General features: G+C 39.8%; 1 protein-coding gene across 5 annotated transcripts in view; it reads left to right on the top strand.

The window, feature by feature from the left end:
• enox2 (ecto-NOX disulfide-thiol exchanger 2) overlaps positions 1 to 16,383 on the top strand; it is a 209,557-nt gene that overhangs the window by 15,130 nt on the left and 178,044 nt on the right. For 4 of the 5 annotated variants that reach the window (XM_085130882.1, XM_085130908.1, XM_085130899.1 and 1 more), the window contains exon 2: positions 1,801 to 1,897. The exons of the other annotated variant lie outside the window; for it this stretch is intronic. The gene's annotated coding sequence lies outside the window, so the exon portion shown is untranslated. The remainder of the gene's footprint in view (positions 1 to 1,800; positions 1,898 to 16,383) is intronic. 5 annotated transcript variants of the gene reach the window in all.

The following is a 16,383-nucleotide window of genomic DNA, read 5'->3' as shown; positions in this document are numbered from 1 at the left end:
AGTTTAAGTTGAAGTTTAAGTTGAAGTTGCTACTTTTGTAGCAACTTAAAGAAGTCCAGACGCTTTTCTTTGCAAGCTCCTTTGACTACAATGACCTGGATGAGAACCTTCACAGACCTAGTGGGAGTTTCCCCCCACAGAGGGACAAAAGGACCCCCTGATGATCCTCTAATCGCCTGAGCCAAGGTGTGGAACTGGGTGTGGGTCCCAATCAGCCAGAGTTTCGGGTGAATTCATTGTGAAACCTGGCCCCACCTTATCATGCGAATTCCTGAGGTCAGATGGCCCAGGATGTGAGTGGGCGTTAAGGCGTCTGGGAGGGATCTCAAAACTGGATTATAGATGGCAGAGGCCTTACGCCTTAACACCCACTCACATCCTGGGCCATCTGACCTCAGGAATTCGCATGATAAGGTGGGGCTGAAGAAGCTTCTCGGATGAGAGGTGAAACGTCTTCAAGCAACTTAAAGAAGTCCAGACGCTTTTCTTTGCAAGCTCCTTTGACAACTGGGGTATTGCTTTTACCCAACTGGGCAAAAACTTGAGAACTAGGCAACATAGGAGTTTAAAATCGATACCATAGATGAGACGGCTACTAAAAATCTCGGACAAGTTTAAATCTCAGTGACTTTGACTAAGAGGTCAAGTTCAGAGGTCGAGTTTTCTGAAAACCTTGCAAATGCAACAATTCAAGAAGGAAGTCACCTATGACTTTCACATTCATACCACAGGCGCAGCTACTGAAAGTTTTTGTATTGCTAAAAATCTTGAATGAGTTCTGACTCTTAGTGACCTTGAACTGAGAGTGGAGTTCAGAGGTCAAATGAAGGAAGTCACCAAGGATTTTCAAATTTAGATCATAGGTGCAGTTACTAGATCATGATCGGATAGATGGGTCGCATAGTGTCAAAAAAATCGGATTTGATGCGCTTTCGCCTGCAGTGTGAACGTAGCCTTAGTCAGGAGGCTATGGTTCAGGAGAACCATCCCTGGCTACTCTACTGCTTGTGGTATCCTTGGGCGCTGTTTGATGATCTGAAGCATATACGTATGACAAACATGCAGAAATAAATCAGGAAAGGACAAAATACTTTCTCACAGTACTATATTCTTTGTGAGGTTTTTTTCTCACTCCAAAGTTCAGGGATTGCAGCAACATTGTCTGCTAATCATTTAGTGTTTAGTGCTCCACTGGAGGCCTTGACATTGACAATAGCACAATGGAAAAACAATAAAAGGGGTTTTGTAAGTGCAGGTATTTTGCCACAGGGTGCAGGTAAAAATATGAAATACAAATAAACAAGCCCAGGGTGAAGGCTTAACATGCGAAGACAGTGGTTTATGTCCTCGTACTCCTTTGAGGTCTGAATTACACCTCTGGAAAGTTAATCAAAGGAATAGCTTTCTTTTCTTTGTTGGTGCTCGCCAGGTAGACAGAAAATTAGTGCAGTGCTTCAAGGTCCATGCTTCAACTTATTCTGATATGTGTTTGCGCACATTTGATTTGCTATCGTTTTCCCTGATGGCCATACACTGCATTCTGGAAAAGTAGATGACTTCACATTGCTGTGTTTTGGCCTAGTGGCTCACTGAAATGAGCTTTTATGCAGCATCATTACAGTGAAAGGTGCCTTAGGCTGCAGGTTAGACTCTAAAAGTGAAATGCTCTAAATCAGAATGGACTGTGTGGTTTCTGTTTTAGTTTCCTAGCTCGAAAACTGATTTAGAGCCATGTAGTAAGATGATAATACAAGTATTTTAGCAGTGTTAGCCTAATACTGTTTTTTCTATCATTTGCAGACTACAAGATGAATCAAACTGCTCCAGCATTCTAATGGCGTAAGGGGTGAAGTGGCCTGGTGCTTGAGAGAAGCTGTTCAATGGCTGCAGCATGCAGGTATTTTCTCCATGGCACGCAGAGCTCATGCCAATCAAACTGACTAAGAAAGCAATTCACCACTGGCATACTTATGTTATAAGCCCTGTCTGGTAATATGTGAAATATATTAACATGGATTTTTTCCCACTATAGCTGAGGACGTTTTGTTTAGTCCACAGAGCCCGCAACCTCTGACTTCCACTTCAATACTTAGCCCTAGATGCAAAGTTTTGTTCTTCTTTTTTCTATTTCGACTTCTTAATGTATCATCTTCACTTTTGAAATGAACCAAATTATTAATGGTGTGTCAAATTTAATGTGCGGTTGATGTCTGCATACCAAAAACTCTGAAGCAGCACAGGGAGTCTAATCATTCATTATAAGTACCATTAACAAATTACATCATGCTTGCAACAATAGGAGATGCACGAGATGCACGAGATGCACGCAGCTGTGTGTGGAGATCAGGATTCAGTGTTCCTTGATACTTGTGATAGAAAGTCTGTTTAAAACGTTGGGCAGTTGACAGATTTTGAAAATATCTCTAAAGAGGCTAAAAGAACTGTTAATGTGAACTAGCCTTGACTTTTTATCATTATGTTTCTCTTGTAGATGTTCCTGTAAATCAGTCAGTTCAAAATATTTAATTCAATACAATTTAACAGTTTAACATTTGGGGGAAAAAGCTCTTGAATTCTTCCTCTCATCTTATTTTTCTCTAACTTCTCTAATTTCTAGTGTCTAGAAATAGTGTTAAACTTTATAACTAACACCTTAAACCAGTTGTGGATGGATTGGACAAACAGTTATGTCTCTATCTTAAATTCTCATAAAATCATACTGTTTTTATTTCAATTTTGGTAACTTTTTTCATGGCAACTGTAAACGGATGTTGGCCAAGCCTGCCTACACAAACACCTGTTGTGTACTTATGTATCGGCTTCCTTTATGTTTCATAGTAGATATGAAGCAGTAAATTAGTTTTTAGTAATTTAGTTGTAATGAGGTGTTGGCGGTTAAAAAGGTGTTGGCGTTATTTTGCTTGCAGGATGTATACTGCTCATTGCTGTCTCAGAGGCTCAGGTGCTGCTTGTCTCTCAGGCTATTACTCCTGGAATCTGCCTTCAGATTCAGCAGCTGATAAGAGCAGTGGTATCTCCTCTAATTGCCTGTTGCCTAAGAACTCCTAACTACTGAAGATGTGGGCTGAATGTAAAACAGTTTTCCCGAACTAGATTCTGTGTGCATTTGGGCACATGCAATTAGAGCCTCGCTCATTTGAATATACTGCAGTGTGTTTTTTTTTCTTTTCTGGCCATGGAATAATTATCTAACCTCGATTATATTCTGCTTTCTTGTATAGTCATCAGTGCAGTTTGAAATACATCTGAGCTTTATCTCAACCATGTTGTTAGGTTGGGTGTGTGTATTTGGACTACATAAAATATGCAACAGGGGCTCCAGTTAAGTTGATTGTGTAACATGTGAAACTTTCTCTGGTTTCTGTTGATTGTTTTGTTGTGGTCTTTGGCTCCTTTCCATTCAGTTCCCAAAAATTTAAATCATAATAGTTTATATATATTAGGGGTGGGGGAAAAAATCGATACTGTGTAGTATCGTGATATTTTGTTTGATAATAATGTATCGATACAGGGACAGCAGAAATCAATATTTTGTTACAAAAAGGTTTTTGTGCTCTGACTTCAGAGCATGTTGATCCTTTTTCTGAGCAAGAATCCTGACATTCCTTCACTGTCCAAATGTGTTTAACTTGTTTATGGCAGCAATAAACATGACAGTTTACTTATTTTAATTTAAGACATGTTTTATTTTAATTAAGTTTAAAACTTTTTTATTTAATGTAAAATTATATTTTGTTTTAATTTACTTTCAAATTCTTCAGTTGCTGAAGGGGCTGCATAGTTTTCATAAACTGCATAGTTCAGAATAGCTATAATTGTACCAGATGGTTGATTCAGTTAAGTTGGACTAGACTGTAATACAAACCGTTCAGTTTGTCAACAATCAAACTGAAATGAGAGAAAGACTGAGTGTGAGACTTTGATATTAGAGAAAATGAATATTGATAAAGTTTACCTTTATGTACAGAATCTGAATATCGCAAAATATTTTTAAAAATTGCAATAATATCGTATCGTGCGTTAAGTATTGTGATAATATCGTATCGTGGGATGTATGGTGATTCCCACCTCTAATATATATATATGAAAATTGCACAAACATCGCCTGTAATGTTCAAAAAGTCTTGTCTCTGGCAATGAAATCACCAAACTCACAAGAGATTTGAAGGAAATTAAAGATCGTTGCACTACTGCGCAGTTAATGACCATGCATCGGATGCCAATTCTCATCCAGCACACACACAATCAAACTCATTTGCAGAGGATTCAACAATGCTTGCAGCTACCTGTTTCAAGCATGACTCATTAACATGATCTGTTACTGTCATTAATAATCATGCTGAGTGCCACTAGAGGCTAAAAGGAGGAGCGACAATTGCATTTTGTTATAGTTTGTGTTGGCTGCTTATAGGTTATTGTAATTAAATAATGTATGTTCAAAAAGTAGAGATATATTCGTCTCCATAGCCACAGCAAATAATACCTGACACACCACATGACACACTCAGTCGCATTGCTTCACTTTAAATTGGTGGTGATGGTCAGTGATGCCTTCTGAGTCCACAGAGACATGAGAGTTTTCAGAGAGTTTTCAACCAAGCCAAACATTGCCATTATCTCCCACAGAGCTGCCTCTCCCAGAGCTTCAGATGTATTCATTCCCCCAAGAAAGGTCATTGGATCCTGAACTCCATTATTAGCTAGATGCTGTTTGAGCCCTCATTCTAATTTTACACATACTATATTTTCATGGGATACTCAGTAGGCAATATAGTGTCCTACTTTAATCCCCAAAGTGGAAGCAAATGGGTCAAAGCTCCTGTTTTTAACTGGGCACAGAGGAATGTCCGTCACTCCGGCCTTTGGGGAAAACGTTCAAGGTGAAAGATTGTACGAGAGCAGCACTTTCTTCCTGCTGCTGCTTGGTCGTTTTGCATCATACCAGGGATCATTTTGTCACTGCAAGATATTTTTGGATTTCTGGTCATCTTGTCTCTAAAAACGCCCACTTGAGCCAGCTGTAAGATGCGGTAAGAGCTTTTTCTGTTCTTTTTCATCTGAGTCATCTCCAAAATACTGACACTGCTGTCCCAAATTTTTTGCTGAGAGTAGCCTGCACAGTACCGGCCACATGACAGCATGCACTCAGTGCCAGCGATGCTTGCCTAGGAATGTTCGTCATTACTCTAAACAGCTATTTGACATAGAGAGCATCCCAGATGCTGCTGTGTGTTTGAAATGGAGAGGATATTACCTGCTATTGAGTTACTAGTGCAGAAATGTTATAGACCAGGCCAAATTACTGGAAATTTGTAATGTAACATCCTGATGAACCATTTTCTATCAAGTGCTGTGTGCATTTTCCTACTGTCCTTCTGTTTTACCTTCCCTGCCTGCTCTCTGGTAGCTGCAGTTTAACATTCAAGTGTAAGCGGGTGAAAGGTACGTAGGAGGGGTAATAGTTGAGGATTACTGCTGTGTCAATCCATAAATATGTGACACAATAACACCTCCTTTTAAATAAAAGCGACCGATAAATCCCCTATGATCTCTTTATGCTGTTATCTGGGACTTGCAACAGGGTGGAGAAGGTTTGCTTTTCTTTTGTAATGATTTCACTAACGAAGCAAAACATCCCCATTTATGTTCATTTTTAACACTAAGAACATCTGTTTTCACATGTAGCATACTGCTCACACACCTTAATGGTGGTCACAATTTGTAGCTTGACAAAAAGGCATATGTGCTGCTAGTCAAGTGACTTTGAAATGTTGCTGCAGATATTAATCTTATCTTACTAAAATACACCTAATCTCTATCTGTTCGTCCACAAATTCCTCCTCTACAATCAGGAGTTCAGCAAAAGCAAAACTTGGCACATCTCTGCACATCTGAGGCCCCTGGAGTTTTTTCAGATATCATGAGATCATCATGTTGCCTGGCAGTCAATAGGCTAAAATGACCCCTCTTAACCTTTATGCACCAATAGCAACTTATAAAATCTGTGGTGAGTGGTACCCATCACCCTCTTAGCAGATAAATCTATGGTATCAATTTCAAAACAGCACCTACATCACCTTGTTCTCAAATTATTGCATTTAGAAGATTTTTGTAAAAGTTGACCTCTAACTGATTTATTGCCACCCAGCACTGACACAGGCCCAGCAGACCTTTTACTCCCATCTCTGTGATGGGAACCTCTAAATAAGTAAACTGAGGCGTAAGACTGCGATAGCTCTGTTAACTAGCGCTCTATGGTACAACATCTATAGTATGTTGACCATACACAATAAGCAGTAGTATCTAGGCTTTGGGGCTAGGTTAGCACTGTTGCCTCTAGGGATGGGTATCGTTTAGGTTTTATCTGATACCGGTGCCAAACCGGTACTTTTGAAATGGTGCCGTGCTTAACGGTGCTCAAACCGGTGCTTAAAGAATGGAGAACACAAAATTGGTCCAAAAACCTCTCATGTTTACAGCTTTTTTTGTAAAAAGATAACAATGTTAGCCTTTTCTGCAGCTATGGGCATATATGGCATCACTCTTGGCTGGAAGCAGCTTAAACAATGGAAAAAACACAAACTTTGTCCAAAAACCTCTCATGTTTAACTGTTTCCACTTTTTCTTTGGTCATTTTAGCCTTTTTGTCCAGGGTGAAGGGAGTATCTGCCATCAAACAAGAAGACAGCCTGCATGTAGCTATGATGGATGTTTGCTAGTTCACCTTACATGCATTAATGTAATAACGTGGTTAGCCTACTCAACGTAAATTACACACGAACAACATTAAGCTACTCATGCAGAGAAGAACGGCTGCTGCTGCATCATCATCCTCATCATTTCTGCTACACTGGCAGGGCTAGGGGCCAGGACTCTCCTCTTCGGGTTTTTGGGGGACTGTTGCTAACTCCGGGTCCGATAACAGGCACCACACCCGCAGTAGATGTGCTCGGTGTGAGGTCTCGCAGCAAGCTATCAAATACGGCGCATTTCTCAGCTTTTAAAAAAACGCTATGCGTCGCCAGGTGTTTCATCAGGATTTGAGGTGTTACCTCCTTTGACAGCATCACAGTATCAGCTTAAAGCACTTGTTGCAGCTGCTGAGTTTGCATCTTTTGCTGTGAAGTACAGCCAGACTTTTGACCGCTTCGCCTTGGGCGTTTTTAATCTGTAGCTCTGCTCTAAAAGAACGTACGTACCTGGACCCGCCTACTATCCTCGGAAACGTAAAATGATTGGCTAGAATCTAAAGTGTATCACAGCTCAGGAAAATAAAGCACCGAAGTGTGCGCTGCTTTTCTGTCTGGTTACTACCGTTTATGTCAGAACCGGTGCCATAATGGTACCAGATACCGGTACCCATCCCTAGTTGCATCACAGGAAGAAGTTCGATTCCATCATCAGGCGAGGGTCTCTCTGTTTGGAGTTTGCATGTTCTCCCCTGGTACTCCGGCTTTCTCCCACAGTCCAAAGACATGTACTTAGTGGGGATAGGTTAATTGGAAACTCTAGGTGTGAATGTGATGGTATGTGTGGTTCCAGTACCACACATATCAGGGTCATTTGAAATAAGTACAATATTAATCTTAAATACAGACACACACTATTTGTGTGATCACCAGTGATTCACCTTGTCTATTAAGATGAGGTTTTTTTAGGTGTTTAGTTTTTCTAATTCACTAGTGAGAGAAAGTGTCCTTGGTGATGAAGAAATAAAATGCTGTTTTTCAGGCGTGCAGTTATGTTGTTATCTTCTTGTCCAAACAACTTGCCATTCATAGCAGCAGGTTAATATTAGCTCTCACCTTTGGTTCATTCCATCTCCCTCTGTCTGTCTCATTGACTCTTCTGATACAAACAACACACACACACACACACACACACACACACACACACACACACACCAACTTCGCTCCACCAGGCGCAGAATTAAGCTTTCTTTCACCTCTGTACCCACAGAGAAAAGAACAGGTATTATTGCTGGAATAATCCAAATTCTTTCACATCAATATTAACAGAGTCATTTTTATAGAATAACATTTGTTCATGGGAATGAAATCCACAGCCTCTCAGAATTGGTAAATGTGAAGCTACTTGATGAAACGTTTGTGTTTGTATGCAGTTTTTCCTCCATGTAAGATCAATGTTTTGTGTCTTGCACACTGATTGCAACTCCTCTATGTTGATCTGTTTCATCACCATCAGGACCTGCTATCTGCCTTGTGCCAGCCTCAATTTTTGTTATACTGTAACCACAAATGATGAAACAGAAGTGGGCAAAGTAATACAGTCTAAAAAATAGTACAATTACCATTTTGTTTCAGCGACCACGTCATGAAACTCACTAATGTCTTTTTCTCTCACATTTTCTACAGCAGCAGTTTTGTGATGGTGGTAGCTAATTACAATATCTTGAACTCATCTCTGCCTCCAGCCTTTTGTATTTTCACAAAGAAGGCTGGGGGTTGAATTTCTAGTAGGCTGAAACGGCTGTTGAAGCACCTACACACACACTTCAGCACTCTCTGCCGCACCAACACATTAATGCACATACAGTATCTGTGATTTTCGTATTTTCTGTGTCATCAAAAGTTTTTGGAGCTGCTTTCTTGAGAGCAGTTGAAGAAGGAATACTAGGCCTGGCTGACTCTCAGTCACAATAAACTTCTGACATATTTCTCTGAATGTTTGTGACACATTAGACAAACATCAGTTACTTAGTAGTTTGGCCCAGTGTGCCCATTTTGAACCATGCGTGGTAGAGTATGTAATCATCGTCGGCAGTAATTGTACAGCATAGTTGTTTTTTCTTTGCCACGTTTGGTGTTTTAAATCTCAGTACCTTGTCATATCCAGCCATTTTTTATGAGGAAAGACATAGTGACATGACAGTGTTGTCACTCCAGTCTGAATAAATCTACTCTGTTCTTTCTAAAATTATTTATTTGACCGAGGCCTTTGGTAAAGCTGCGTCCACACAAGGAGTGAGTCGCTCGTAACACATCGCTTTCAAACTCACGGCTGGTCACCAGCAACATCCCAGGCTCCGGTTGTCTAGGGCAGCGGTCTCCAACCTTTTTTGCGCCACGGACCGGTTTATGCCCGACAATATTTTCACGGACCGGCCTTTAAGGTGTCGCGGATAAATACAACAAAATAAACTAGCACCGGTACCGAAAAAAGAAAATTTATTCATAACACACGTGAAAAGACCCAGGAAAACCGAGTAAACGATAAAAACGATAACAAAATAACACTGAAAATCGATAAAAACCCTGAAAACTATACATTTCACACCCGAGCCTCAACTCTCGCGGCCCGGTACCAAACGACTTACGGACCGGTACCGGTCCGAGGCCCGGGGGTTGGGGACCGCTGGTCTAGGTAACTCTCTCAAGTATTTGTGCCGCGGTCCATTTGCCTCGGAAGCTGGGAGGGATGCAACTCCCAAGTTGAGTGTGTTCCAATAGTAAAGATGGAAAAGTAAGGAAAAATGGCACAAACAATACAACACAATGCTTGTTTTAATTTTTATTTTTTCCCACTTAAAAACACCACTCCAACATATTCTCAGAAACTCAGAAATTCAAATTTAGCTGAATGCACTATTTCCACCCTGTTATATATGGGCTCACATCTGTAGTGCCTTCAGTGGGGTGCTTTCTTTATCTTGGGATCCACTCAGTGCACAACCAGTGTTCATCATCAGTTGAAGTCACAAAACGTCATTGACTTGTATGGTCTCTGGTTGCCAGGTCACTGCAAATCGCTGCCTTTGTGAACAGCTGTTGGGTTGGAAAACGTTCTTTTTCCACATCAAAATACTGCAGAGCCATGCTGGTCAGTGCTTCCTTTTCTTACTGTACAGCCTTGCTTGATAATCTTCTTGTCACAAAGAAGATGTAAACAAGCCTAAAACAAAACAAACTATACATTTGTCTTGATGCATTCTCAATCATCCAGGAAAATAAATCTCCAAAAGTTGATTCTGTTCATCTGGACGTAGCGTTTTCTGGGAGAAACGTTTCGTCACTCATCCAAGTGACTTCTTCAGTCTCAGCTGACTGCAGGTTTCCCCAATCTTATAAACAGGGGGGGCTAGTGGACACTCTTTCAAGGATGAGGATGTAACATCCTGGACAGGGAAGAACGCTGGTTTGAGCGCGGAGTCAAGGAGGCCATTTACGTGAAAAGGGAAAGACCATCTCTGAATCGAGGAGGGGCCTAAGGGTCCATCTGTCACCATCTTACATGCTGTGATTGCAGCCATTCCCCAACTCTCTGTGAATGGTACTCATGGCCATTGATCAGTGGGTTTTGGTCAGTGGTTGTTGATCTATGGTCATGAGAATTTGCATAATTATGATTAAGGAACTGACCTCACAGCCCATTGTTCCTTCAGTGGGCTGGTTTCAGTCATTATGCAAACGTACTGTTTATAAGATTGAAACCTGCAGTCAGCTGAGACTGAAGACGTCACTTGGATGAGGGACGAAACAAACAAACAAACACAAAAACAATCTATATATTTCTGTTTTCATAGTATTTATTTTTCTGCATATAAATGGACAGAATTTGCAACACAATTTCTAACTGTATTTAGGCCCCTGCAATATTAGATAGAGTATATGGACTGATTCTTACATAGTGCTCTTCTACCTGAGCACTTTATAGGTTCAGTTTCTAGATGACATACTCTACCTCCTGACCTACAGCCACCCCAACAAACATACTTGGTGCTTCTTGCATATTTGAGAAGAAAATTTGTTTTGAAAATGTTGCATAGACCATCCAGATTTGGGATTTACAACTTTAGAGACATTCGAGTTCCTTTCTTTTCTTTTTTAACCATTCAGGGCTTTTTTGTCGACTGACAGCACAACTGAAGACGTTCACCATTTCCTGCTTGTTTACTTCCACTGATAATCTACTAATAGGACTTTTCTTCTGTAATCACAATGTCACACTCGTGCCTGTCAGTCTCAGGAGGATAATGTGGCTGAGAATAAAATGTGTTGTTGCTTCAAGTGAGACGGCTAAGTTCACGACATTGAACATTTAAGTAGAGTACCAGTAGAATAAATTGTCACTGGTCTTGTATGACTGTGATAATGGGTCTGATATGTAATTTCTGAGTGATTCAAATTCTTTACTTTTATTGGATCTGTTAAACACAGTGACACATTAATTTCACTTTGTGACATGTTCATTACTGCGTGAAACGCTCTCTGAAATGAAATATTGGTGCCACCAAATTATGTGTCCGTGCCACTAATGGGAAAATGTCAGTCGCGGGAGGAGCAAGATAGAGCTCTTTGGAAGTTTTGGCTTTCAAACGACTCGTTGGCTGATTTAATTGCAGTGTGGTTTACTGCAAAACCAAACTACTTTCAGTTTGGAGAGCAGATCTTGCATAAAGTATATTCATGCCCACACTTTAGACCACAGGCTGTTGCTTGTCCTTTGTAGTTTTTTTTCCTTCTTGATTTATGTTTCATTTATTTGTTTATTTTTTTGATAACTGACACCAGTTTTTACAGCTTGAAAAGCCAAACTCTGACATTAGTTCAGAGGCAGTTCTGTACAGCTTCTACTGTATGTAGGCCACATTACTGTCACCAAAAGACGTTTTGTTTGTTTATGTCAAACTTGCATCAGGTAATATTGTGGGTCTCTCAAGTGACACGTTTAATCAAATCCACTTATAAGTCATTGGCAAGGTAAGTGTATTTGTATAGCACAATTCAACAACAAGGTGATTCAAAGAGCTTTACAGAGACATTAGAAACAAAAACAAATAAAAAGCATGATTTAAAATTGATTAAACAAGCAAACTAACTAACAAACAAACAAACAAACAAAACAGTATATAAAATCAAAACAGATAAAATCAAAACAGTAGATAAAATCAGTAGTTAAATGTAAGTTTTGAAATTTAAGCTTAAGTGCAGATTAGGTGTTTTATTCAAATGCAGCTGAGAACAGGTGAGTCTTCAACCTGGATTTAAATAAGCGAGTGTTTCAGCTGATCTGAGGCTTTCTGGGAGTTTGTTCCAGATATAAGGAGCATAAAAGCTGAATGCAGCTTCTCCATGTCTGGTTCTGACTCTGGGAACTGATAAAAGACCGGATCCAGATGACCTGAGGGATCTGGAAGGTTCATACTGGGTCAGGACCTTAAAATATAGTCACGTCACTGATCCCACTGATGACAGGACACTCGGGTCATGTTAACACAGCAGCTCCTTTGTTTAATTCTCACATGCTGAGAGGTGTCTCTCTTGGCTGAAGAAGTATTCGCTCTTAGCTGGAAAATTTTCTGTTGCTCCCTCCAGGGAAAGCTTTATAAGGAACGAGACCGCAGCAGCAGGACACAGTGACTCTTTTTTCCTTCTTCCTTTTGTTACGATGGGATTGTCACAGAGCCTCCCGTTGGTCTCCGTCTCTGTGCTTCTGGGCAGTCCTGGTGTAAATTATTTTCCTGAGTATAAATAGGCCGACAGTCTGGCAGGACCAGGTGGTCTAATCTGCCAGTTCAGAGACTTGCTCTCTGCCTAGCAAGGTTGCGTGGCAGTTGTTTGTCCCCACATTAACACAGACCATATTCCCCACAGATGGGCTAGTTGTTGTGTAGGGATGCAACGGTGGCTTCAGAGATATTTGTGAAGTTTTCTATACTGAAGAGACACCTTATATTTTGTTTATTAAATAGGTTGAAGGAGAATGTAATTTGTGTTCACCTAGCTTTAATAAAATGTGCTATTTCATTGAGGTACAGCTGTAAAAGCGTGTAGGTCTGCTCTCGTGTCCTAAGACCGGGTTTTCTCTTATTCCCTTTGTTCACAGTGCAAACTGCTCCTCATTCATGTCAGATAAACTGAAAAGAAAGTTTGAGGCTACTGTACCTGTATCTCGTGTTTGGGAGGAAATTGTTCAAGGAAACAGTTTGAGAGGATTCAATTATATTTCCTTGCACCCAGTGCTTGCCATCTGGAAACAGTATGGCACCTGAATATTGAGCATAACAAGGTTTTCCCTTGGTGACAGTTTTGGAACAGCAGCAACAACAACCATCGTTACTGTGTGGTTAGTACAACCTGTCTGCCTCAGTTTCTTTATGGTATACAGAGATCATTAGATGAATTTCTCCAGTTTGAATCATATTTGAAGTTTTGTAGAAATTCGTTGACTTTTCTTATTATGTGAGACTTTTATGAGCTGAAATGCAATTCTAATACTAATCATCACTTATTTCCCATCTTAACTAAATTCTAATAGGTAGCCACCCCAGTCTAACTTTTGCCCCCTCGTTCTTTCGTGCCTCCGTGTGTGGCCCGTTTCCATCTCCTCTGTCAACACTTTCACCCATTTTCAGTCCCATCAGAAGTGCCAACATGTCACCAGCAGCGCTAAAGTCTAATAGCTATGGGAACATTTTCTCTGACACCTGCAGCAAACACGAAGCCTGCTGGGCTGCTGGGAGAACAGAGGGAGGTTTATCTAGGATGGCAGGCCTCGCCTCCACTGCCATGCCAATAGAGGCAGCAGCACAGAGCTTGGTGCTTCACAGCCAGATAAGGCCTCCAGACAAAGAAGCGCTGCAGCTAGACCCCACTCGCTACAATAGAGAAAAGAAAACAAGATGTATGACTAATAACCCTCGACAGTTTGCTCCACTTAGATACTTTCAGCCTCGGAATTAGTATTCAGTATTAAAGCTCAAGGTATTCATCACACAAAACTAAAGTTTCTCATTGTCAGTTTTAGCTAAATTAACATTGTGGATATTGCTAAGTTAGACTTCACCAAGACTTTAAGCAGAACTGGCAGAACTGGCACTCCTGCCAGGCAACGAGGCCAAAAAGGTCCACATAGTAACTAGATGTGAAGTATACAATTACTGTGACACTACTGACATATAATGAAGAATCACATGCTTTTAAGATTTTTCTTTCTTCATAATAGTCACCTGATTTAGTTTTAAAAGTTTGAAAGTTGTTTTGTTTTTACAATAAGAAATCATTAACTCTTCAGTTTACTTTTGTTCAGCACCCACATCTAACAAAGGAACCCATATGGAAAAGATATATATAAATCTTATAAAGTTTGTATCTGTCTTGTGTGAAACTTGTATGAAAAGCATAGAAGAGTGAAAACAGATATAAGATCCCTTGAAAAATTATATAATGAAACTTGTATGTTTTGGATACTTACTAAAAAAAATATATGAAAGTAATGAGAAAGTGGCCACTTTCATGAGTAAATCATGTAAGTTTTTACTATTTCTTATTCATATGGGAAGAGTACACTGTTCTCTTTTGCTATGACGATGAATACAGTGATTAAACTCTGTATTACAAAATGAATGGAAGTATGGAAGCACATCACCTATAGGTGATATCACAGGGTCATGTCTAACAGTATGCAGTGTATTCTGACACTAGCAAAGATTGCATCGTCTTATTTACAGATTTTTCTAATGTCAAAATGCTGGACTGGGGACCAGAAGTTAAGTTGAACGTCTGCACAGATTCTTTTAAGTCTTTCTGACACTTGAATGAGTTGAATGAGCCTCCTTAGATCACCGTTTTGGGCTACGTTGTTTTCTTTCCAACTGCACCTTCACAAGTCCTCGCAGCGCTATGACTGAAACCGCTGCTCTGGACTAGGAAACCAAGTCTTTGTTTTGCTCTGTATGGGGGGCTTTTTGTTTGTGTGTTTGTTTGTTTGTTTGTTTTTTCCATCTCCGTTTGCAGCAGCCCAGAGTCTGATCTGAGGCCCTTACCTGCATGTCTGCCCTGCACTCTTTCTCTCTGCTTTCCTATTATAATATTTATTTTATTTTTATTTTATAATATTGTTTTTTTAAAAGGGTGGAAACAAAATGAGTGACGCTGTGGAAACCAGGAAACAACCCAACGCGCCACAATACGTCCGCCATGTTTTAAAGCTGTCAAAGAATGTTCAGTATTGTTGTTGTTTTTTGTTTGTTTATTATGCAAGGTTTAATTTGGCCTTTCTGTTGTTGTATCCGATGAATGATTTGCACTTTGTGGTGAATCTTCTGCGTTTTTATCTTGTCTTCCTTTATCGAAGATTTGAAAGCTGCTCTAGAGAGCGTTCTCCACTTCGCTGCATGCTGTGAAGGTTTCCCTTTATCACTGAAAGCTTCCTGCAGTCACCACCAGCGCCTTTCATGTATGTTTGGGCCATTTCAAGCTGCAAGCTTGCTTTTTTTTGGTCACAATCTACCATACTCTTGATTTGCAAGCTTATTATTTTGGAAATTTGATTTGTTAATGCAGCCTAAATATGGCCTGCTCGACACAGAAACTGCTTCCAAATGCAAATGCTTCTCCTTGGGTAGGGAAAAAACTCTAGATCTCTAAGCTGTTGAAAAAATAAACAATGAATAAATAGTGCACACCTTTCAGTGGAACAGCTTTTGACTCCAATTACACATAAGCCCCTGAAAATATGCATCTGTGTACAAAAATGGATATAATTCCACAAAGCTTCATTTATTATTTTTGTTGACGTCACTGAATCAAATTCATTCTCATCTTGAATCTTTGTTTTTAAATCTATTGTGGTGACGTACAGGCGCAAAATGATAATAGGGTTAGAAAAGACTGAAAATATTGTGTTGCATAAAGTAAATTGGCCGAAGGACGGTAACATGATTGGACAAAGGATGAGCATCCTAGCGTGCTTGATTCTTTCAGAAGGAAAGATGGAAAGGCATTCGCAAGCCTCGCCTGTTTGTTAACGACTGCAATTTAAACATTTTCAATGTAAAAATGCTTTGAATTTAGGGATTTCATCATCTATAGCACATTTATTCAAAAATTCAGAAAATCTGGAGAAATCACGTTACACAAGAAGACAAGGCAGAAAACCAATATTGAGTGGCCGTGATCTTCAAACCCTCAGGCGGCTCTATGTTTACAACAGACACTATTCTGTAGTGAAAATCACTGCACGGGCTCAGGAATGTTTTTGAAAGCCGTGTGTTGCTGTATCCACAAATGTAAGTTAAAGCACTTCTATACAAAGAGAGAACATATGCATTATGAATATAAAGTGACTCACTTTCTTTGAACCCACATTTTTCACAGTGGATTGAGTTGAACTGGAAACCTGTCTTTAGTCATTTCATATTTGATGCAGGTAAAAAGACTCAAAGCCAGAATCTATTATGGTGCATTAATGTACATGGCATGGTACAATTTCTGTAGAAATATCCAAAACTAATAGATACAGGTTTTAGAAATTTAGAAAGTAATAAAGATTTTATTTTTCCCTACATATCTGTGTTTCAGTATTAAAGTGTTTTTACTGCCTTACTTTCAGTTAATGTAT

Source organism: Neolamprologus multifasciatus, chromosome 2 (genome assembly GCF_963576455.1).
Source record: "Neolamprologus multifasciatus chromosome 2, fNeoMul1.2, whole genome shotgun sequence".
Lineage (NCBI taxonomy): Eukaryota > Metazoa > Chordata > Actinopteri > Cichliformes > Cichlidae > Neolamprologus > Neolamprologus multifasciatus.
Note: the sequence above shows the minus strand (reverse complement) of the source record. Positions and strands in the feature narration are given on the sequence as shown.